This window comes from Pseudophryne corroboree, unplaced genomic scaffold (genome assembly GCF_028390025.1).
Source record: "Pseudophryne corroboree isolate aPseCor3 unplaced genomic scaffold, aPseCor3.hap2 scaffold_923, whole genome shotgun sequence".
Lineage (NCBI taxonomy): Eukaryota > Metazoa > Chordata > Amphibia > Anura > Myobatrachidae > Pseudophryne > Pseudophryne corroboree.
The window spans coordinates 175,695-200,325 of NW_026970503.1; the positions used below are offsets into that span (position 1 = coordinate 175,695).

A 24,631-nucleotide genomic window follows, 5' to 3' on the forward strand; every position below is an offset into this window, starting at 1 on the left:
TTCTATATCGGATAAGGAATCACTTGATAGGGAAATCTCTATGCATCATGGAAAGATCATATTTATTAATATCCAAACTAAAAAAATGATGAATAGCTTTAATTTAGCTGTTTAGATATAGTTAATTGGCGAGATATACCAACAGGTGCGGTTGCCTTAAGGAATATGGCAATTCCAATATAAATAGCAGCCCTCCTTCATATAATCAGCCAGATCTTATTAAATCTGGTCCAGATATAGCCGTTCAGATATACTTAATTGACAACATATATCAATCGGTGGGGTTGCCTTAAGGAATATAGCAATTCCAATTCTCATATAAATAGCAACCTTCCTTCATATATTCAGCCAGATCTTATTTAATCTGATCTAGGCGTAGGCAATAATGCTTTCCTTAGAGGTATAGCCACCTCAATTCTTATTAGGAAGCAAAGTGTCTGTCATAATGGTTTATCCAATTCATCTAAGAAATAATATATTCCATGTGTCAGAGATTCATTACTCTCTATTTACACTGTTAAAGAGTTAATTCTTATTATGTTACAGTGTAATGAAATTATCATATAGGGAGATGTGGCAATTCCATGTGCTATATATATAATAACCCTTAGTGGTCCAGATTCCACAATGAGGAATTTTCTTATAAACCGCTGAAACACACAGCTGTTTGACTGACTTCCAAATATATCTATCTCACTTTGTAACAGTCTTATGATAGAGAAACTGTTACATATTCGGTCACTTAGTTATCTAAAGGTAAACAGACTCAGTGTGAGGGTAATATAATATATCAAATGCGCTGTCAATAATCGTGGTAACTGGTGTAATAATGTGGTATATTGAGTATGCTAGTAAGGCATATAACTGCTCTCCAGCCTTTAAGTGTTACCAATCAATTTGTTACACTGTAAAGGATTTATGGTGTCCTGTTAGGACATGCAGCTGCTAGGCTGACTCAAAGATTTATCCATTTGTAACAATTATGTAACAGTTATATACATGTTACTGGTATTACATAGAAATAGTATGACACAGGCCAGCAGTCCCATGTGTCTAGATTCCACAATAGGAGATTTTCTTTGTCTTATAAACTGCTGGAACACACAGCTGCTAGACTGACTTCAAATATATATATTACTTTGTAACAGTCTTATAGTAAAGAGACTGTTACACACTGTCATTTAGTTATCTCAAGGTTAGCAGATTCTGTGTGAGGATAGTGTTCTGTTAGAACATGCAGCTGCTAGGCTGACTCATAGAAAATGTATCCATTTGTAACAAATGACACATACAGCATTAAATTAATATCTATAGCAGCCCATGTGACATCTCTACTCTTATCATAATTGTCTGGTTATTGCCAATCTGGACAGCAGGAGTGATATATATTCACTAGTCCCAATATCCCATCATATAAATATACCCACACTGATATACTTTCTTATCAAGAGTTATTAGTAGCTATCTGTATGCACTTTAGACATTGTAATTGCTAAGTGACATCATATCTAGTGTATTCCTTTCTTATAGCTCAGCTTCTATTCCCTATTAGTGGAGACTAACAGCTAACATCATAATCATATATTTTTGTTTTATAACATTTCACATGAGTCAAATACACGAGGACACGCCGTGCCCTACACGCGTGTTTCACTGCATCTATGGCAACTTACATTAAAGCTAACAAGAAAGCACACTCGTTCTGTCTTTAAACAGATAAAAGAAACCCCAATAATATGGGGCATGCAAAAATTTAGATAAAACTCAGTTTTGCTCCTCTCCACGGAAATCTTTAGTAAAAGGCGAAAGATTTGTTCGTTCTGAAGAGAAACCAGAGCATGACCAAGATTCCACCTGTCGCCTGAGTGCCATGCCAGCAGTCCTCATTCAGCTCAAAGTGAGCACCCAATATGAAAGAAAGAAAGCAGATTTCTCACCAGGCTTCCCCTTGCTATAAGCATGGTTTGTACTCTTTTCCATGTGCTCCCAGATCTTTCAAGCAATTAGTATGGTCAAGAAAGTTCTGCTTGAAAAGAAACAGACATTTACTGTCATTGTTATACAAATAAACTTACATTAAAGCCAACAAGAAAGCTCACTCGTTCTGTCTTTAAACTGATAAAAGAAACCCCAATAATATGGGGCATGCAAAAATTGAGATAAAACTCAGTTTTGCTCCTCTCCACGGATAATCTTTAATAAAAGGCGAAAGATTTGTTCATTCTGAAGAGAAACCAGAGCATGACCAAGATTCCACCTGTCGCCTGAGTGCCATGCCAGCAGTCCTCATTCAGATCAAAGTGAGCGCCCAATTTGAAAGAAAGCAGATTTCTCACCTGGCTTCTCCTTGCTATAAGCATGGTTTGTACTGTATTCCATGTGCTCCCAGATCTTTCAAGTAAGTAGCATGGTCAAGAAAGTTCTGTTTGAAAAGAAACAAACATTTACTGTAATTTCTATGCAAATGAGCTTTCATTAAAGCACACTCATTCTATCTTTAAACCGATAAAAGAAACCCCAAAAAGATGGGGCATGCAAAAATTGAGGTAAAACTCAGTTTTGCTCCTCTCCACGGAAATCTTTAGTAAAAGGCGAAAGATTTGTTCGTTCTGAAGAGAAACCAGAGCATGACCAAGATTTTCATCTGAAAATATGTGTTCTCCCTGCAGTTGTTGTCCCCAGATGAGAGTTCCCTTGTGCTGCCTCAGTTGAATCTCCTTTACTTGACAGAGATGTGCCTGAGCAGCGGCCCTCCCCAGCCCTATCCCAAATCATACTTATTTTGCATAGGAGATACCATGGTCATGAAGATTGTTCTCCCAGGGTGAGGTTCATTCATTGCATTCTGGGTATGCTGACCCCTGTGATTTCCCCAAATGTGGGAAACTCGACTGCATTATTTGTGGTAGTGGGGGACTGTGTTTGTGCTTTCCTCTGGTCAGCTCTGGTAAAAGTCAGATTTCTTTGTCTCAGATCTTCCTCTAGCCTTGTTCTTCTTTCGAGAGTTCCCTTGTGCTGCCTCAGTTGGATCTCCTTCACTTGACAGGGGGTGCCCGAGCAGCAATCCTCCACAGCTCTAGCCCAACTCCTACTTACCTGCCAGGTGAGATACTATGATCTTCACTGTTAGGGCAATCAGGATGTGGAATTCCCTGCCAGGGAAGGTGGTAATGGCGGACTCTGTAATTGGATTTAAAAAAGGAATGGATACATTTCTGAATGAAAAAGCTATCCAAGGTTATAATACTTAAAATATCAACATGGTTAATCCGGGGGTAACATGAGTTATAGTAGCTAACTAGTCATAAAACATTATTCAGCAAGTATGTAGAATCATCACAACTTAAAACAGGTTGAACACGATGGGCAATTTGCCTCTATTCAACCTCAAAAACTATGTTACTATATGTTACTATATTACTATGTTACTGTAGTATACAGAAAACCAAAATGCAATGAACAGTGATAGTGAGCACTGATGAGGATACTAGAACTGACACTGAGCAGCAAGATGCAGCACTGGACTATTAGTAATGTACTGTAGTATGCTGAGCACCACAATGCAGCACAAGACAATGAGCAGTGATCTGAGCACTGATGAGGATACTACTGAGAACTGACACTGAGCAGGAGAGACACACTACTAGTATTACTGAGCAGCAATAAGTAACCACTGATACTGAGCACTGCTATTGAGATTTCCACTGAGAGAACATAGCCACGTCCATTCCGCTCTCTCTTCAATGCACGAGTAAAAATGGCGGCAACGCGCAGCTCTTTATATGGAATCCGAATCTCGCGAGAATCCGACAGCGGGATGATGACATTTTCCCTTGTTCAGGTTTTCCGAGTCAGGCGGGAACAACCGAGCCTGCCTCGGACCAGTGTAAACCACGTGGAGTTCGTGGGGAATTCGGTTCTCGGAGAACCGAACCCGCTCCTCTCTACCTTATACCCATCAATTTTTTTATTTTCAATCTAAGCCCCTGCAGTTTTCTGTAAGCATCTGCTTCGCTATGATGATCAACAAGTCACAAGGGCAAACACTCAGGGCTTGAGGCGTAGATCTTAGGACCAGCTGCTACAAGCATGGCAGAGGTGTCACTATTACTGGTGACACCCAGAGAGGTGGCGAGGGAGATTGTAATGCAGTGCGCGCAGATAAGCAGCGCAATGGTAAAAAGGAGGCATGGTTTCATAGGTAGGGACGTGGCCTGGTGGCCTGAATCTACATTTTGTTGCTCCGGGTGTCCCGGGGGTTGGGGACTGCACCCGGGGACTAGTGTGTGAGCGGTGCTGGCTCCTGCACAGTGAAAAGGCATGGCCACCCAGCATGACGCCTCCCTTCTTGACCATGCTGTAATTGCAGTCGCACTGCAGTTCAGCGTGATCATAAAAAATGGTGTAGCCTCCTGCTGGTGCAGACTGTATGTGCGCGCAGGAAGCCGCCACCATTTTTGTGATCACAGCGGCTGAATGTGATGTCATACAGCCGCTGTGACCACGCCCCCTGTGTCTCCTCCATTGCAGACCCCATTTTGAAGCCTTGCACCCGCACCGCTCCATCCCTCACTTGGAAATGGAGTGTTGCTGACCCACCTATCCCCCCCCCCCCGCCCCGATTGACAGGCAGAGGCGATCGCATTCTCTGCGGGGTGCCGCAGAAAATGCAGGCACATGCGTATGCTCTTAGCAATTTTTGCAGTTGGATCGCTTATTGTGATTGCAATCCAACCTGAATCAGGCCCTATTACCTATCACAATGCGCTGCGGGCAGTACAAAATTGGGTTAATATAGGAGAAAAACCCCCAGACCTGTGCTCCTTAACTGTACCTGGTGGCTAGTGGAGCGGCTGCCCAGTAATCAGTGTCCACGCCAGTGCGCACACGGTCCACCCCCTACGGCCACGCTCCCCTTCAACAGCGGCCTCGTGATCCGGAAGGGTGGTGTGTGTGTGACTGACCTTAGGATGAAACCGGAGCCTCCGCTGCAGTGACCCAGCAACCAGGGCACGGGAGTATACAGCGTCGCTGGGAGTGATGAAGCTGCAGTAAAGATGTCTATTAGACCTAGCCTGCTGCAGCCCTTGTAGATTCTCATAAAACAAGTTCTTCTTTTCTTGTCAAAATTTATAGCTAAGAATAGGCTGCCTGAGGCAGGCCCCTGTTAAGTGGCCTGCTACTGAAGGCACCAACTACAAACTGAGCTCCCTGTTCATGGAAGCGGGGTTATAGAGGAGAATGCACTGAGCATCTTGGGAACAGTCAAAAGCTTTGAGCCGGTTGGTGCCTCAGATCAAGATCCTACTCTACACCCCAATGTGAATCCTTGTGGAGTCCAGTGTACCCCACAGAAGAAATTAATGTGTCACACCCATTGGCAGCAACCTTAGAATAGCTGCTGACGGGCACAATTGAGAATGGAAGGGGGGGGGGGGGACATTTGAATCCAGCACATAAATGCAATTCAAATATGTAATTTGTACCTTCCTATTTTAAAATATAATGGATGAACCTCACCCTGTGAGAACAATCTTCATGATCAAGAAATCTCATATGCAAAATAAGTATGAGTTGGGATAGGGCTGGGGAGGGTGTCTGCTCTGGCAGCCCCTCCCCCGTCAAGTTAAGGAGATTCAACTGAGGAAGCACAAGGGAACTCTCGTCTGGGGACAACAACTGCAGGGAGACCACATCTTTTCAGATGAACATGGGAGGGCGGAAGGCTGCCTAATACTGAAGCACCATCAAATATCAAACCATATGCAACATCTAGTACAAGCATTCCTGGGGGAAGGTCTGCAGCAGACGGATTTGCATACAGTGATGTTATCCAAGCAGTGGGCCAAAGTTGGCTGGAACCCTCATCTGCATATGAAAAGAGAAAAGGGGCGTGCAGGGCATGGCGGCCTTTTGCAGTGCTTGGATGACCCCTAGTTCTCATTAAACACCCCCACCCTCCTTTGGTGTGGGGCTCATGTTGGCCATGCCCCATCCCCTGAAGCATTCAAGCTGATTTCTTGCAGCAGCTGGGCACTGTAACAGCTCCAGAGCTGTTCTGTAAGGCAAGTAAAAGGGTGTGGGCCCTGCAGCACCACTTGTAGTTCGCATTGTGCGTTGGAAGGCACAAAGTAAGCAGACGGGAGGAGAAGTCAGGATAGTGCGCAAGGGCATCCTTTTCTCTTAGTCCGTAGAGGATGCTGGGGTCACATTAAGAACCATGGGGTATAGACGGGATCCGCAAGAGACATGGGCACTTTAAGACTATCAAAGGGTGTGAACTGGCTCCTCCCTCTATGCCCCTCCTCCAGACTCCAGTTATAGGAACTGTGCCCAGGGAGACGGACATTTCGAGGAAAGGATTTATTGTTAAACTAAGGTGAGCATCTTACCAGCTCACACCTTAAGCATGCCGCAGAACGTGGCATTCAACAGAACACAAGCCAACGGCATGAACAATTGCAGCGTGGCCTAAGTAAAAGGGGGTGTGACTTCGCGGGAGGACCCGCGATCGCGAGTCACGCCCCCGTTTTCGGCACTGAGGGGGCATGCCCAGCGCTCTGTGAGCCGCTGGCATGCCACCTCTCCCTCTGACTTCAGTGAATAGACGCTGTGCGCATGCGCACAGCGTCTATTCACCGCTGCTCTGCTAAGCAGGGCAGCGACAGACAGAGCCTCCCAACTGTCCTCCCCACCGCGGGACACTGCGGCCCGCAGGTGGGACAGCGGGACAGTCCCCAAAAAACGGGACTGTCCCGCGAAAATCGGGACAGTTGGGAGGTATGATATGGGGCATGCAAAAATTGAGATAAAACTCAGTTTTGCTCCTCTCCACGGAAATCTTTAATAAAAGGCGAAATATTTGTTAGTTCTGAAGAGAATCCAGAGCATGACCAAGATTCCACCTGTCGCCTGAGTGCCATGCCAGCAGTTCTCATTCAGCTGAAAGTGAGCACCCAATTTGAATGAAAGAAAGCAGATTTCTCACCAGGCTTACCCTTGCTATAAACATGGTTTGTACTCTTTTCCATGTGCTCCCAGATCTTTCAAGCAATTAGTGTGGTCAAGAAAGTTCTGTTTGAAAAGAAACAAACATTTACTGTAATTTCTATGCAAATGAGCTTACATTAAAGCACACTCGTTCTATCTTTAAACAGATAAAATAAAACCCCAATAAGATGGGGCAAGGAAAAAATGAGATAAAACTCAGTTTTGCTCCTCTCCACGGAAATCTTTAGTAAAAGGCGAAAGATTTGTTCGTTCTGAAGAGAAACCAGAGCATGACCAAGATTCCACCTGTCGCCTGAGTGCCATGCCAGCAGTTCTTATTCAGCTCAAAGTGAGCACCCAATTTGAAAGAAAGAAAGCAGATTTCTCACCAGGCTTCCCCTAGCTATAAACATGGTTTGTATTTTTTTCCATGTGTTCCCAGATCTTTCAAGCAATTAGTATAGTCAAGAAAGTTCTGTTTGAAAAGAAACAAACATTTACTGTCATTTCTATGCAAATGAGCTTACATTAAAGCACACTCGTTCTATCTTTAAACCGATAAAATAAAACCCCAATAAGATGGGGCATGCAAAATTTGAGATAAAACTCAGTTTTGCTCCTCTCCATGGAAATCTTTAGTAAAAGGCGAAAGATTTGTTCGTTCTGAAGAGAAACCAGAGCATGACCAAGATTCCACCTGTCGCCTGAGTGCCATGCCAGCCAGGGCCGGCTCCAGGCCTACTAGCACCCTGAGCGAGAAAATGTAAAAGTGCCCCCCCCCCATGCGCGCGCCGAAGGCGCGCGCGCCCTTGGAAAAGTGGGTGTGGCCTCTTGAAAAAGTGGGCGTGGTCTCGTCCCCCAGCAGTGCCAGCTACACATGACATGCCCTCCAGCAGTGCCAGCTACACGTGCTAGTGTTCACTTTTTAGGGCAGGTTGCTGATCACAGGGAGGGCACATTTTTAAGTTAGGTGGGCAAAATGATGTACATACTGTAATGCTTGTTGTTCCCATTTCCACACGCTAAAGCATGGACAGTGCGCGCCGAAGGCGCGCAGCAAAAATTTAGGGGAGTTACTTCGTGGGGAAGGTGCGTAGCCACATTATAGTGGCAATTCACATTACACCACACAGTAGTGCAGCTAATACACATTGCACCAGGTAGAACCTCCTATAAGAGCACGTTAGACACATTGCGCCAGGTAGAGCACTGAGACACACTGCCCAGCCACAGACGCCTAGCGGGAACACTACATGATATGCCCCCCAGCAGTGCCAGCTACACATGACATGCCCCCCAGCAGTGCCAGCTACACGTGACATGCCCCCCAGCAGTGCCAGCTACATAAATGGCCACACAGTTCCAGATGGATAAATGCCCCCACAGCGCAGATATGCCCCCACAGTGCCACATACATTAATGCCCTCACAGTGCAAGATATGCCCCCACAGTGCAAGAAATGTCCCCACAGTGCAAGAAATGCCCCCACAGTGCAAGAAATGCCCCCACGGTGCCAGATACATAAATGCCCCCACGGTGCCAGATACATAAATGCCCCCACGGTGCCAGATACATAAATGCCCCCACGGTGCCTGATACATAAATGCCCCCACGGTGCCAGATACATAAATGCCCCCACGGTGCCAGATACATAAATGCCCCCACGGTGCCAGATACATAAATGTCCCCACGGTGCCTGATACATAAATGCCCCCACGGTGCATGATACATAAATGCCCCCACGGTGCATGATACATAAATGCCCCCACGGTGCCTGATACATAAATGCCCCCACGGTGCCTGATACATAAATGCCCCCACAGAGCCAGATAAATGCCCCCACAGTGCCAGATATGTCCCCACAGTGCCAGATATGCCCCCACAGTGCCAGATATGCCCCCACAGTGCCAGATATGCCCCCACGGTGCCAGAAATGCCCCCACAGTGCCAGATAAATGCCCCCAGTGCCAGATAAATGCCCCCACAGTGCCAGATAAATGCCCCCACAGAGCCAGATAAATGCCCCCACAGTGCCAGAAATGCCCCCACAGTGCCAGAAATGCCCCCACAGTGCCAGATATGCCCCCACAGTGCCAGATATGCCCCCACAGTGCCAGATATGCCCCCACAGTGCCTGATATGTCCCCACAGTGCCAGAAATGCCCCCACAGTGCCAGAAATTCCCCCACAGTGCCAGATAAATGCCCCCACAGAGCCAGATAAATGCCCCCACAGAGCCAGATAAATGCCCCCACAGAGCCAGATAAATGCCCCCACAGTGCCAGAAATGCCCCCACAGTGCCAGAAATGCCCACACAGTGCCAGAAATGCCCCCACAGTGCCAGAAATGTCCCCACAGTGCCTGATATGTCCCCACAGTGCCAAATATGCCCCCACAGAGCCAGATATGCAATGCCCCCACAGTGCCAGAAATGCCCCCACAGTGCCAGAAATGCCCCCCACAGAGCCAGAAATGCCCCCACAGTGCCAGAAATGCCCCCACATAACCAAAAATGCCCCCTGTGTGCCAGAAATGCCCCCACAGTGCGGATCTCCCCCCCCCAAAAAAAAAAAAATACCTGCGGCGCTGGGGAGGAGTACTGCTGTCCGCCTGTGTGGGAGCGCTGGCGGGCGGGCGGGAGGCCGGGCGAGTGAGCCTGAGCCTGGGTCCGGGCTGGCGGGCGGGTGGGCGGCCACTTGTGCAGGCGGGCTATGCGCGGCGCCGGCGTCTGACGTTAGATACCGGCGCCGCGCAGCGCGCATACACAGCGCGACCGCCAAATGCTGCAGCAGCACACACACAGGGCCGGCTCCAGCATCGAATATGGCGGCGCCAGCGCGTGGCGCCCATTAAGGGTGGCGCCCTGCGCGGCCGCTCTATTCGAACATGCCTAGAGCCGGCCCTGATGCCAGCAGTCCTCATTCAGCTCAAAGTGAGCACCCAATTTGAAAGAAAGAAAGCAGATTTCTCACCAGGCTTCCCCTTGCTATAAGCATGGTTTGTACTCTTTTCCATGTGCTCCCAGATCTTTCAAGCAATTAGTATGGTCAAGAAAGTTCTGCTTGAAAAGAAACAGACATTTACTGTCATTGTTATACAAATAAACTTACATTAAAGCTAACAAGAAAGCACACTCGTTCTGTCTTTAAACTGATAAAAGAAACCCCGATAATATGGGGCATGCAAAAATTGAGATAAAACTCAGTTTTGCTCCTCTCCACGGAAATCTTTAATAAAAGGCGAAATATTTGTTAGTTCTGAAGAGAAACCAGAGCATGACCAAGATTCCACCTGTCGCCTGAGTGCCATGCCAGCAGTCCTCATTCAGATCAAAGTGAGCGCCCAATTTGAAAGAAAGCAGATTTCTCACCTGGCTTCTCCTTGCTATAAGCATGGTTTGTACTGTATTCCATGTGCTCCCAGATCTTTCAAGCAAGTAGCATGGTCAAGAAAGTTCTGTTTGAAAAGAAACAAACATTTACTGTCATTTCTATGCAAATGAGCTTTCATTAAAGCACACTCATTCTATCTTTAAACCGATAAAAGAAACCCCAAAAAGATGGGGCATGCAAAAATTGAGGTAAAACTCAGTTTTGCTCCTCTCCACGGAAATCTTTAGTAAAAGGCGAAAGATTTGTTCGTTCTGAAGAGAAACCAGAGCATGACCAAGATTTTCATCTGAAAATATGTGTTCTCCCTGCAGTTGTTGTCCCCAGATGAGAGTTCCCTTGTGCTGCCTCAGTTGAATCTCCTTTACTTGACAGAGATGTGCCTGAGCAGCGGCCCTCCCCAGCCCTATCCCAAATCATACTTATTTTGCATAGGAGATACCATGGTCATGAAGATTGTTCTCCCAGGGTGAGGTTCATTCATTGCATTCTGGGTATGCTGACCCCTGTGATTTCCCCAAATGTGGGAAACTCGACTGCATTATTTGTGGTAGTGGGGGACTGTGTTTGTGCTTTCCTCTGGTCAGCTCTGGTAAAAGTCAGATTTCTTTGTCTCAGATCTTCCTCTAGCTTTGTTCTTCTTTCGAGAGTTCCCTTGTGCTGCCTCAGTTGGATCTCCTTCACTTGACAGGGGGTGCCCGAGCAGCAATCCTCCACAGCTCTAGCCCAACTCCTACTTACCTGCCAGGTGAGATACTATGATCTTCACTGTTAGGGCAATCAGGATGTGGAATTCCCTGCCAGGGAAGGTGGTAATGGTGGACTCTGTAATTGGATTTAAAAAAGGAATGGATACATTTCTGAATGAAAAAGCTATCCAAGGTTATAATACTTAAAATATCAACATGGTTAATCCGGGGGTAACATGAGTTATAGTAGCTAACTAGTCATAAAACATTATTCAGCAAGTATGTAGAATCATCACAACTTAAAACAGGTTGAACACGATGGGCAATTTGCCTCTATTCAACCTCAAAAACTATGTTACTATATGTTACTATATTACTATGTTACTGTAGTATACAGAAAACCAAAATGCAATGAACAGTGATAGTGAGCACTGATGAGGATACTAGAACTGACACTGAGCAGCAAGATGCAGCACTGGACTATTAGTAATGTACTGTAGTATGCTGAGCACCACAATGCAGCACAAGACAATGAGCAGTGATACTGAGCACTGATGAGGATACTACTGAGAACTGACACTGAGCAGGAGAGACACACTACTAGTATTACTGAGCAGCAATAAGTAACCACTGATACTGAGCACTGATATTGAGATTTCCACTGAGAGAACATAGCCACGTCCATTCCGCTCTATCTTCAATGCACGAGTAAAAATGGCGGCAACGCGCAGCTCTTTATATGGAATCCGAATCTCGCGAGAATCCGACAGCGGGATGATGACATTTTCCCTTTTTCAGGTTTTCCGAGTCAGGCGGGAACAACCGAGCCTGCCTCGGACCAGTGTAAACAACGTGGAGTTCGTGGGGAATTCGGTTCTCGGAGAACCGAACCCGCTCCTCTCTACCTTATACCTATCAATTTTTTTATTTTCAATCTAAGCCCCTGCAGTTTTCTGTAAGCATCTGCTTCGCTATGATGATCAACAAGTCACAAGGGCAAACACTCAGGGCTTGAGGCGTAGATCTTAGGACCAGCTGCTACAAGCATGGCAGAGGTGTCACTATCACTGGTGACACCCAGAGAGGTGGCGAGGGAGATTGTAATGCAGTGCGCGCAGATAAGCAGCGCAATGGTAAAAAGGAGGCATGGTTTCATAGGTAGGGGCGTGGCCTGGTGGCCTGAATCTACATTTTGTTGCTCCGGGTGTCCCGGGGGTTGGGGGCTGCACCCGGGGACTAGTGTGTGAGCGGTGCTGGCTCCTGCACAGTGAAAGGGCATGGCCACCCAGCATGACGCCTCCCTTCTTGTCCATGCTGTAATTGCAGTCGCACTGCAGTTCAGCGTGATCATAAAAAATGATGTAGCCTCCTGCTGGTGCAGACTGTATGTGCGCGCAGGAAGCCGCCACCATTTTTGTGATCACAGCGGCTGAATGTGATGTCATACAGCCGCTGTGACCACGCCCCCTGTGTCTCCTCCGTTGCAGACCCCATTTTGAAGCCTTGCCCCCGCACCGCTCCATCCCTGACTTGGAAATGGAGTGTTGCTGACCCACCTATCCCCCCCCCCGCCCCGATTGACAGGCAGAGGCGATCGCATTCTCTGCGGGGTGCCACAGAAAATGCAGGCACATGCGTATGCTCTTAGCAATTTTTGCAGTTGGATCGCTTATTGTGATTGCAATCCAACCTGAATCAGGCCCTATTACCTATCACAATGCGCTGCGGGCAGTACAAAATTGGGTTAATATAGGAGAAAAACCCCCAGACCTGTGCTCCTTAACTGTACCTGGTGGCTAGTGGAGCGGCTGCCCAGTAATCAGTGTCCACGCCAGTGCGCACACGGTCCACCCCCTACGGCCACGCTCCCCTTCATCAGCGGCCTCGTGATCCGGAAGGGTGGTGTGTGTGTGACTGACCTTAGGATGAAACCGGAGCCTCCGCTGCAGTGACCCAGCAACCAGGGCATGGGAGTATACAGCGCCGCTGGGAGTGATGAAGCTGCAGTAAAGATGTCTATTAGACCTAGCCTGCTGCAGCCCTTGTAGATTCTCATAAAACAAGTTCTTCTTTTCTTGTCAAAATTTATAGCTAAGAATAGGCTGCCTGAGGCAGGCCCCTGTTAAGTGGCCTGCTACTGAAGGCACCAACTACAAACTGAGCTCCCTGTTCATGGAAGCGGGGTTATAGAGGAGAATGCACTGAGCATCTTGGGAACAGTCAAAAGCTTTGAGCCGGTTGGTGCCTCAGATCAAGATCCTACTCTACACCCCAATGTGAATCCTTGTGGAGTCCAGTGTACCCCACAGAAGAAATTAATGTGTCACACCCATTGGCAGCAACCTTAGAATAGCTGCTGACGGGCACAATTGAGAATGGAAGGGGGGGGGGGACATTTGAATCAAGCACATAAATGCAATTCAAATATGTAATTTGTACCTTCCTATTTTAAAATATAATGGATGAACCTCACCCTGTGAGAACAATCTTCATGATCAAGAGATCTCATATGCAAAATAAGTATGAGTTGGGATAGGGCTGGGGAGGGTGGCTGCTCGGGCAGCCCCTCCCCCGTCAAGTTAAGGAGATTCAACTGAGGAAGCACAAGGGAACTCTCGTCTGGGGACAACAACTGCAGGGAGACCACATCTTTTCAGATGAACATGGGAGGGCGGAAGGCTGCCTAATACTGAAGCACCATCAAATATCAAACCATATGCAACATCAAGTACAAGCATTCCTGGGGGAAGGTCTGCAGCAGACGGATTTGCATACAGTGATGTTATCCAAGCAGTGGGCCAAAGTTGGCTGGAACCCTCATCTGCATATGAAAAGAGAAAAGGGGCGTGCAGGGCATGGCGGCCTTTTGCAGTGCTTGGATGACCCCTAGTTCTCATTAAACACCCACACCCTCCTTTGGTGTGGGGCTCATGTTGGCCATGCCCCATCCCCTGAAGCATTCAAGCTGATTTCTTGCAGCAGCTGGGCACTGTAACAGCTCCAGAGCTGTTCTGTAAGGCAAGTAAAAGGGTGTGGGCCCTGCAGCACCACCTGTAGTTCGCATTGTGCGTTGGAAGGCACAAAGTAAGCAGACGGGAGGAGAAGTCAGGATAGTGCGCAAGGGCATCCTTTTCTCTTAGTCCGTAGAGGATGCTGGGGTCACATTAAGAACCATGGGGTATAGACGGGATCCGCAAGAGACATGGGCACTTTAAGACTATCAAAGGGTGTGAACTGGCTCCTCCCTCTATGCCCCTCCTCCAGACTCCAGTTATAGGAACTGTGCCCAGGGAGACGGACATTTCGAGGAAAGGATTTATTGTTAAACTAAGGTGAGCATCTTACCAGCTCACACCTTAAGCATGCCGCAGAACGTGGCATTCAACAGAACACAAGCCAACGGCATGAACAATTGCAGCAAAAAGCTGACCAGAACCATAACACAACATGTGTATAACCACAAGTAATAACTGCAGACACAGTATGGACTGGGACGGGTGCCCAGCATCCTCTACAGACTAAGAGAAAAGGATTTACCGGTAGGTATTAAAATCCTATTTTCTCATACGACCTAGAGGATGCTGGGGTCACATTAAGAACCATGGGGTTATACCAAAGCTCTTGAACGGGTGGAAGAGTGCGTACGACTCTGCAGCACCGAATGACCCAACTTGAGGTTATCATCGGCAAGGATGCAGTGGCGTTAATGTTTCCTGGTGTCAACCTGTATTATTTCAGTAGATATTGAAATGAGGATGCATCTTGCTGCCTTTCCAATGAAGCAAGTTTAATTTAGTAATAGGTGAAAAACCATCCCTACAAAGATGTTAATCAGATACTTGGCTTTGTGGACACTTTTCAGAGAACAAATTTGTTAGCATAAAAATAAAGCCAGAAAATGAAGAGCTGTTTAATCACTCAATTGGATTTTTTTGCCAGCATATTTCTTTTTCTCTGCAAACCACTGCTAAATTGTGCTTCCTAGCTGTTTTTATAAAATCACTGAATCAAATCTAACTCTGATTACATCAGAGAAGGCCAGGTACCCTACACCATAACAGGGGTTTTTGAAATTTTGACTTGTCTACTTAAAGATCACCAAAATCTGATAACAAGGTCAATTACATCCCTGGGTGGGATTGAACCACCAACCCTTTGGTTAATAACCAATCACACTAACCAATTGCGCCACAGAGACACTTTGCAAAAGTCCATACTGACAAAGGCTAATAAGCATTCATCTAGAACGTTTCCTAGAAAAACTTTTAAAAGTCAATAATCTGGAGAGTTTTTGTAAGATGTTTCTTCCATCAACCAACGAAGAAACACATTGTTACTTTCCCATGATGAGTGAGTGCTTCAAGATCTCTTGCACTTACATGTGCAGCAGAGTACTGTAATGAAAGCATGCTGGGTTCATAACCCAGAGGTAGGCAGATTGAAACTATCCTCTGCTATATGCATTTTTTTTTGTTAATTAAAGTAATCCAAAACTGGGATTGATATTTTTTCTCTTTTATTTTTACTTAAAGTACAATAACTTTTACCATTTTAATATGTTTTAATAGTATATTGACAGTATTGTTTTCTTTCAAAAATCCACTTAATTTTCTTTACCCGATTATTAAAATGGTAATTGACAAAAACAAACTACATTGTCACCAGAAGAGCAATACAAAATGTACAAGTGATATATTAAAATCATCTTTCCAGCTTGAATTTCAATGATGCATTGGGGCAACGATTTTGTGAGAAACATCTTCACCCTTAAATAAAGATTTTCTTAATTCCTTACCTGTGTGCTAATTAGATATCACCTTGTTTTCACATTAAACAGACTTCCACATGAGAAAGCAGCAAGGATGCAGTGGCGTTAATGTTTCCTGGTGTCAACCTGTATTATTTCAGTAGATATTGAAATGAGGATGCATCTTGCTGCCTTTCCAATGAAGCAAGTTTAATTTAGTAATAGGTGAAAAACCATCCCTACAAAGATGTTAATCCGATACTTGGCTTTGTGGACACTTTTCAGAGAACAAATTTGTTAGCATAAAAATAAAGCCAGAAAATGAAGAGCTGTTTAATCACTCAATTGGATTTTTCTGCCAGCATATTTCATTTTCTCTGCAACCCACTGCTAAATTGTGCTTCCTAGCTGTTTTTTTGATAAAATCACTTAATCAAATCTAACTCTGATTACATCAGAGTAGGCCAGGTACCCTACACCATAAGACGGGGTTTGAAATTTTGACTTGTCTACTTAAAGATCACCAAAATCTGATGACAAGGTCAATAACATCCCTGGGTGGGATTGAACCACCAACCCTTTGGTTAATAACCAAACACACTAACCGATTGCACCACAGAGACACTTTGCAAACGTACATACTGACAAAGGCTAATAAGCATTCATCTAGAACAATTCCTAGAAAACTTTAAAAAGTCAATAATCTGGAGAGATTTTGTAAGATGTTTCTTCCATCAACCAATGAAGAAACGCATTGGTACTTTCCCATGATGAGTGAGTGCTTCAGGATCTCTTGCACTTACATGTGCAGCAGAGTACTGCAATGGAAGCATGCTGGGCCCATAACCCAGAGGTAGGCAGATTGAAACTATCCTCTGCTATATGCATTTTTTTTTGTTAATTAAAGTAATCCAAAACTGGGATTGATATTTTTGCTCTTTTATTTTTACTTAAAGTACAATAACTTTTACCATTTTAATTTGTTTTAATAGTATATTGACAGTATTGTTTTCTTTCAAAAATCCACTTAATTTTCTTTACCCTATTATTAAAATGGTAATTGACAAAAACAAACTACATTGTCACCAGAAGAGCAATACAAAATGTACAAGTGATATATTAAAATCATCTTTCCAGCTTGAATTTCAATGATGCATTGGGGCAACGATTTTGTGAGAAACATCTTCACCCTTAAATAAAGATTTTCTTAATTCCTTACCTGTGTGCTAATTAGATATCACCTTGTTTTCACATTAAACAGACTTCCACATGAGAAAGCAGCAAGGATGCAGTGGCGTTAATGTTTCCTGGTGTCAACCTGTATTATTTCAGTAGATATTGAAATGAGGATGCATCTTGCTGCCTTTCCAATGAAGCAAGTTTAATTTAGTAATAGGTGAAAAACCATCCCTACAAAGATGTTAATCAGATACTTGGCTTTGTGGACACTTTTCAGAGAACAAATTTGTTAGCATAAAAATAAAGCCAGAAAATGAAGAGCTGTTTAATCACTCAATTGGATTTTTTTGCCAGCATATTTCTTTTTCTTTGCAAACCACTGCTAAATTGTGCTTCCTAGCTGTTTTTATAAAATCACTGAATCAAATCTAACTCTGATTACATCAGAGAAGGCCAGGTACCCTACACCATAACAGGGGTTTTTGAAATTTTGACTTGTCTACTTAAATATCACCAAAATCTGATCACAAGGTCAATTACGTCCCTGGGTGGGATTGAACCACCAACCTTTTGATTAATAGCTGAACACACTAACCGATTGCGCCACAGAGACACTTTGCAAAAAGAATATACTGACAAAGACTAATAAGCATTCATCTAGAACGTTTCCTAGAAAAACTTTAAAAAGTCAATAATCTGGAGAGTTTTTGTAAGATGTTTCTTCCAGCAACCAATGAAGAAACACATTGGTACTTTCGCATGATGAGTGAGTGCTTCAGGATCTCTTGCACTTACATGTGCAGCAGAGTACTGCAATGGAAGCATGCTGGGCCCATAACCCAGAGGTAGGCAGATTGAAACTATCCTTTGCTATATGCATTTTTTTTTGTTCATTAAAGTAATCCAAAACTGGGATTGATATTTTAGCTTTTATTTTTACTTAAAGTACAATAACTTTTACCATTTTAATTTGTTTTAATAGTATATTGACAGTATTGTTTTCTTTCAAAAATCCACTTAATTTTCTTTACCCTATTATTAAAATGGTAATTGACAAAAACAAACTACATTGTCACCAGAAGAGCAATACAAAATGTACAAGTGATATATTAAAATCATCTTTCCAGCTTGAATTTCAATGATGCATTGGGGCAATGATTTTGTGAGAAACATCTTTACCCTTAAATAAAGATTTTCTTAATTCCTTACCTGTGTGCTAATTAGATATCACCTTGTTTTCACATTAAACAGACTTCCACATGAGAAAGCAGCAAGGATGCAGTGGCGTTAATGTTTCCTGGTGTCAACCTGTATTATTTCAGTAGATATTGAAATGAGGATGCATCTTGCTGCCTTTCCAATGAAGCAAGTTTAATTTAGTAATAGGTGAAAAACCATCCCTACAAAGGTGTTAATCAGAGACTTGGCTTTGTGGACACTTTTCAGAGAACAAATTTGTTATCATAAAAATAAAGCCAGAAAATGAAGAGCTGTTTAATCACTCAATTGTATTTTTCTGCCAGCATTTTTCTTTTTCTCTGCAACCCACTGCTAAATTGTGCTTCCTAGCTGTTTTTTTATAAAATCACTTAATCAAATCTAACTCTGATTACATCAGAGAAGGCCAGGTACCCTACACCATAAGAGGGGGTTTGCAATTTTGACTTGTCTACTTAAATATCACCAAAATCTGATCACAAGGTCAATTACGTCCCTGGGTGGGATTGAACCACCAACCTTTTGATTAATAGCTGAACACACTAACCGATTGCGCCACAGAGACACTTTGCAAAAAGAATATACTGACAAAGACTAATAAGCATTCATCTAGAACGTTTCCTAGAAAAACTTTAAAAAGTCAATAATCTGGAGAGTTTTTGTAAGATGTTTTTTCTAGCAACCAATGAAGAAACACATTGGTACTTTCGCATGATGAGTGAGGGCTTCAGGATCTCTTGCACTTACATGTGCAGCAGAGTACTGCAATGGAAGCATGCTGGGCCCATAACCCAGAGGTAGGCAGATTGAAACTATCCTTTGCTATATGCATTTTTTTTTTGTTCATTAAAGTAATCCAAAACTGGGATTGATATTTTAGCTTTTATTTTTACTTAAAGTACAATAACTTTTACCATTTTAATTTGTTTTAATAGTATATTGACAGTATTGTTTTCTTTCAAAAATCCACTTAATTTTCTTTACCCTATTATTAAAATGGTAATTGACAAAAACAAACTACATTGTCACCAGAAGAGCAATACAAAATGTACAAGTGATATATTAAAATCATCTTTCCAGCTTGAATTTCAATGATGCATTGGGGCAATGATTTTGTGAGAAACATCTTCACCCTTAAATAAAGATTTTCTTAATTCCTTACCTGTGTGCTAATTAGATATCACCTTGTTTTCACATTAAACAGACTTCCACATGAGAAAGCAGCAAGGATGCAGTGGCGTTAATGTTTCCTGGTGTCAACCTGTATTATTTCAGTAGATATTGAAATGAGGATGCATCTTGCTGCCTTTCCAATGAAGCAAGTTTAATTTAGTAATAGGTGAAAAACCATCCCTACAAATATGTTAATCAGATACTTGGCTTTGTGGACACTTTTCAGAGAACAAATTAGTTAGCATAAAAATAAAGCCAGAAAATGAAGAGCTGTTTAATCACTCAATTGGATTTTTCTGCCAGCATATTTCTTTTTCTCTGCAACCCACTGCTAAATTGTGCTTCCTAGCTGTTTTTATAAAATCACTGAATCAAATCTAACTCTGATTACATCAGAGAAGGCCAGGTACCCTACACCATAACAGGGGGTTTGAAATTTTGACTTGTCTGCTTAAAGATCACCAAAATCTGATAACAAGGTCAATTAAGTCCCTGGGTGGGATTGAACCACCAACCTTTTGGTTAATAGCCTTACACACTAACTGATTGCGCCACAGCGACACTTTGCAAAAGTACTTACTGACAAAGGCTAATAAGCATTCATCTAGAACGATTCCTAGAAACATTTTAAAAAGTCAATAATGTGGAGAGTTTTTGTAAGATGTTTCTTCCATCAACCAATGAAGAAACACATTGGTACTTTCCCATGATGAGTGAGTGCTTCAGGATCTCTTGCACTTACATGTGCAGCAGAGTACTGTAATGGAAGCATGCTGGGTCCATAACCCAGAGGTAGGCAGATTGAAACTATCCTCTGCTATATGCATTTTTTTTTGTTCATTAAAGTAATCCAAAACTGGGATTGATATTTTAGCTTTTATTTTTACTTAAAGTACAATAACTTTTACCATTTTAATTTGTTTTAATAGTATATTGACAGTATTGTTTTCTTTCAAAAATCCAATTAATTTTCTTTACCCGATTATTAAAATGGTAACTGACAAAAACAAACTACATTGTCACCAGAAGAGCAATACAAAATGTACAAGTGATATATTAAAATCATCTTTCCAGCTTGAATTTCAATGATGCATTGGGGCAACGATTTTGTGAGAAACATCTTCACCCTTAAATAAATATTTTCTTAATTCCTTACCTGTGTGCTAATTAGATATCACCTTGTTTTCACATTAAACAGACTTCCACATGAGAAAGCAGCAAGGATGCAGTGGCGTTAATGTTTCCTGGTGTCAACCTTTATTATTTCAGTAGATATTGAAATGAGGATGCATCTTGCTGCCTTTCCAATGAAGCAAGTTTAATTTAGTAATAGGTGAAAAACCATCCCTACAAAGGTGTTAATCAGAGACTTGGCTTTGTGGACACTTTTCAGAGAACAAATTTGTTAGCATAAAAATAAAGCCAGAAAATGAAGAGCTGTTTAATCACTCAATTGGATTTTTTTGATAGCATATTTCTTTTTCTCTGCAACCCACTGCTAAATTGTGCTTCCTAGCTGTTTTTATAAAATCACTGAATCAAATCTAACTCTGATTACATCAGAGAAGGCCAGGTACCCTACACCATAACAGGGGTTTTCGAAATTTTGACTTGTCTACTTAAAGATCAACAAAATCTGATAACAAGGTCAATTATGTCCCTGGGTGGGATTGAACCACCAACCTTTTGGTTAATAGCTGTACACACTAACTGATTGCGCCACAGCGACACTTTGCAAAAGTGCATACTGACAAAGGCTAATAAGCATTCATCTAGAACGTTTCCTATAAAAACTTTAAATAGTCAATAATCTGGAGAGTTTTTGTAAGATGTTTCTTCCATCAACCAATGAAGAAACACATTGGTACTTTCCCATGATGAGTGAGTGCTTCAGGATCTCTTGCACTTACATGTGCAGCAGAGTACTGTTATGAAAGCATGCTGGGTCCATAACCCAGAGGTAGGCAGATTGAAACTATCCTCTGCTATATGCATTTTTTTTTGTTAATTAAAGTAATCCAAAACTGGGATTGATATTTTTGCTCTTTTATTTTTACTTAAAGTACAATAACTTTTACCATTTTAATTTGTTTTAATAGTATATTGACAGTATTGTTTTCTTTCAAAAATCCAATTACTTTTCTTTACCCGATTATTAAAATGGTAATTGACAAAAACAAACTACATTGTCACCAGAAGAGCAATACAAAATGTACAAGTGATATATTAAAATCATCTTTCCAGCTTGAATTTCAATGATGCATTGGGGCAACGATTTTGTGAGAAACATCTTCACCCTTAAATAAAGATTTTCTTAATTCCTTACCTGTGTGCTAATTAGATATCACTTTGTTTTCACATTAAACAGACTTCCACATGAGAAAACAGCAAAGATGCAGTGGCGTTAATGTTTCCTGGTGTCAACCTGTATTATTTCCGTAGATATTGAAATGAGGATGCATCTTGCTGCCTTTCCAATGAAGCAAGTTTAATTTAGTAATAGGTGAAAAACCATCCCTACAAAGATGTTAATCAGATACTTGGCTTTGTGGACACTTTTCAGAGAACAAATTTGTTATCATAAAAATAAAGCCAGAAAATGAAGAGCTGTTTAATCACTCAATTGGATTTTTCTGCCAGCATTTTTCTTTTTCTCTGCAACCCACTGCTAAATTGTGCTTCCTAGCTGTTTTTTTTATAAAATCACTTAATCAAATCTAACTCTGATTACATCAGAGAAGGCCAGGTACCCTACACCATAAGAGGGGTTTTGCAATTTTGACTTGTCTACTTAAATATTACCAAAATCTGATCACAAGGTCAATTACGTCCCTGGGTGGGATTGAACCACCAACCTTCTGATTAATAGCTGAACACACTAACCGATTGCGCCACAGAGACACTTTGCAAAAAGTACATACTGACAAAGACTAATAAGCATTCATCTAGAACGTTTCCTAGAAAAACTTTAAAAAGTCAATAATCTGGAGAGTTTTTGTAAGATGTTTCTTCCAGCAACCAATGAAGAAACACATTGGTACTTTCGCATGATGAGTGAGTGCTTCAGGATCTCTTGCACTTACATGTGCAGCAGAGTACTGCACTGGAAGCATGCTGGGCCCATAACCCAGAGGTAGGCAGATTGAAACTATCCTTTGCTATATGCATTTTTTTTTTGTTCATTAAAGTAATCCAAAACTGGGATTGATATTTTAGCTTTTATTTTTACTTAAAGTACAATAACTTTTACCATTTTAATTTGTTTTAATAGTATATTGACAGTATTGTTTTCTTTCAAAAATCCAATTAATTTTCTTTACCCGATTTTTAAAATGGTAATTGACAAAAACAAACTACATTGTCACCAGAAGAGCAATACAAAATGTACAAGTGATATATTAAAATCATCTTTCCAGCTTGAATTTCAATGATGCATTGGGGCAACGATTTTGTGAGAAACATCTTCACCCTTAAATAAAGATTTTCTTAATTCCTTACCTGTGTGCTAATTAGATATCACCTTGTTTTCACATTAAACAGACTTCCACATGAGAAAACAGCAAAGATGCAGTGGCGTTAATGTTTCCTGGTGTCAACCTGTATTATTTCCGTAGATATTGAAATGAGGATGCATCTTGCTGCCTTTCCAATGAAGCAAGTTTAATTTAGTAATAGGTGAAAAACCATCCCTACAAAAATGTTAATCAGATACTTGGCTTTGTGGACACTTTTCAGAGAACAAATTTGTTATCATAAAAATAAAGCCAGAAAATGAAGAGCTGTTTAATCACTCAATTGGATTTTTCTGCCAGCATTTTTCTTTTTCTCTGCAACCCACTGCTAAATTGTGCTTCCTAGCTGTTTTTTTTATAAAATCACTTAATCAAATCTAACTCTGATTACATCAGAGAAGGCCAGGTACCCTACACCATAAGAGGGGGTTTGCAATTTTGACTTGTCTACTTAAATATCACCAAAATCTGATCACAAGGTCAATTATGTCCCTGGGTGGGATTGAACCACCAACTTTTTGATTAATAGCTGAACACACTAACCAATTGCACCACAGAGACACTTTGCAAAAAGTACATACTGACAAAGACTAATAAGCATTCATCTAGAACGTTTCCTAAAAAAACTTTAAAAAGTCAATAATCTGGAGAGTTTTTGTAAGATGTTTCTTCCAGCAACCAACGAAGAAACACATTGGTACTTTCGCATGATGAGTGAGTGCTTCAGGATCTCTTGCACTTACATGTGCAGCAGAGTACTGCAATGGAAGCATGCTGGGCCCATAACCCAGAGGTAGGCAGATTGAAACTATCCTTTGCTATATGCATTTTTTTTGTTCATAAAAGTAATCCAAAACTGGGATTGATATTTTAGCTTTTATTTTTACTTAAAGTACAATAACTTTTACCATTTTAATTTGTTTTAATAGTATATTGACAGTATTGTTTTCTTTAAAAAATCCAATTAATTTTCTTTACCCGATTATTAAAATGGTAATTGACAAAAACAAACTACATTGTCACCAGAAGAGCAATACAAAATGTACAAGTGATACATTAAAATCATCTTTCCAGCTTGAATTTCAATGATGCATTGGGGCAACGATTATGTGAGAAACATCTTCACCCTTAAATAAAGATTTTCTTAATTCCTTACCTGTGTGCTAATTAGATATCACCTTGTTTTCACATTAAACAGACTTCCACATGAGAAAGCAGCAAGGATGCAGTGGCGTTAATGTTTCCTGGTGTCAACCTGTACTATTTCAGTAGATATTGAAATGAGGATGCATCTTGCTGCCTTTCCAATGAAGCAAGTTTAATTTAGTAATAGATGAAAAACCATCCCTACAAATATGTTAATCAGATACTTGGCTTTGTGGACACTTTTCAGAGAACAAATTAGTTAGCATAAAAATAAAGCCAGAAAATGAAGAGCTGTTTAATCACTCAATTGGATTTTTCTGCCAGCATATTTCTTTTTCTCTGCAACCCACTGCTAAATTGTGCTTCCTAGCTGTTTTTATAAAATCACTGAATCAAATCTAACTACATCAGAGAAGGCCAGGTACCCTACACCATAACAGGGGGTTTGAAATTTTGACTTGTCTACTTAAAGATCACCAAAATCTGATAACAAGGTCAATTAAGTCCCTGGGTGGGATTGAACCACCAACCTTTTGGTTAATAGCCTTACACACTAACTGATTGCGCCACAGTGACACTTTGCAAAA

At 42.1% G+C, this 24,631-nt stretch overlaps 10 non-coding genes across 10 annotated transcripts; 2 read left to right on the plus strand and 8 right to left on the minus strand.

The window, feature by feature from the left end:
- Positions 1 to 1,724: 1,724 nt before the first annotated feature.
- Positions 1,725 to 1,840, minus strand: LOC135046279 (U5 spliceosomal RNA). Its single transcript, XR_010238599.1, has one exon. It is a non-coding gene; the product is annotated as a U5 spliceosomal RNA (small nuclear RNA).
- A 286-nt stretch (positions 1,841 to 2,126) lies between these two features.
- LOC135046229 (U5 spliceosomal RNA) lies at positions 2,127 to 2,243 on the minus strand. Its single transcript, XR_010238556.1, has one exon. It is a non-coding gene; the product is annotated as a U5 spliceosomal RNA (small nuclear RNA).
- Positions 2,244 to 2,513: 270 nt separating this feature from the next.
- LOC135046275 (U5 spliceosomal RNA) lies at positions 2,514 to 2,629 on the minus strand. Its single transcript, XR_010238595.1, has one exon. It is a non-coding gene; the product is annotated as a U5 spliceosomal RNA (small nuclear RNA).
- Positions 2,630 to 2,773: 144 nt separating this feature from the next.
- On the plus strand, positions 2,774 to 2,937 carry LOC135046277 (U1 spliceosomal RNA). The gene has a single exon (XR_010238597.1). It is a non-coding gene; the product is annotated as a U1 spliceosomal RNA (small nuclear RNA).
- A 3,841-nt stretch (positions 2,938 to 6,778) lies between these two features.
- Positions 6,779 to 6,891, minus strand: LOC135046233 (U5 spliceosomal RNA). The gene has a single exon (XR_010238560.1). It is a non-coding gene; the product is annotated as a U5 spliceosomal RNA (small nuclear RNA).
- Positions 6,892 to 7,166: 275 nt separating this feature from the next.
- Positions 7,167 to 7,282, minus strand: LOC135046281 (U5 spliceosomal RNA). Its single transcript, XR_010238601.1, has one exon. It is a non-coding gene; the product is annotated as a U5 spliceosomal RNA (small nuclear RNA).
- A 275-nt stretch (positions 7,283 to 7,557) lies between these two features.
- On the minus strand, positions 7,558 to 7,673 carry LOC135046226 (U5 spliceosomal RNA). Its single transcript, XR_010238553.1, has one exon. It is a non-coding gene; the product is annotated as a U5 spliceosomal RNA (small nuclear RNA).
- A 2,479-nt stretch (positions 7,674 to 10,152) lies between these two features.
- Positions 10,153 to 10,268, minus strand: LOC135046230 (U5 spliceosomal RNA). The gene has a single exon (XR_010238557.1). It is a non-coding gene; the product is annotated as a U5 spliceosomal RNA (small nuclear RNA).
- Positions 10,269 to 10,538: 270 nt separating this feature from the next.
- Positions 10,539 to 10,654, minus strand: LOC135046276 (U5 spliceosomal RNA). Its single transcript, XR_010238596.1, has one exon. It is a non-coding gene; the product is annotated as a U5 spliceosomal RNA (small nuclear RNA).
- A 144-nt stretch (positions 10,655 to 10,798) lies between these two features.
- Positions 10,799 to 10,962, plus strand: LOC135046231 (U1 spliceosomal RNA). The gene has a single exon (XR_010238558.1). It is a non-coding gene; the product is annotated as a U1 spliceosomal RNA (small nuclear RNA).
- Positions 10,963 to 24,631: the final 13,669 nt, after the last annotated feature.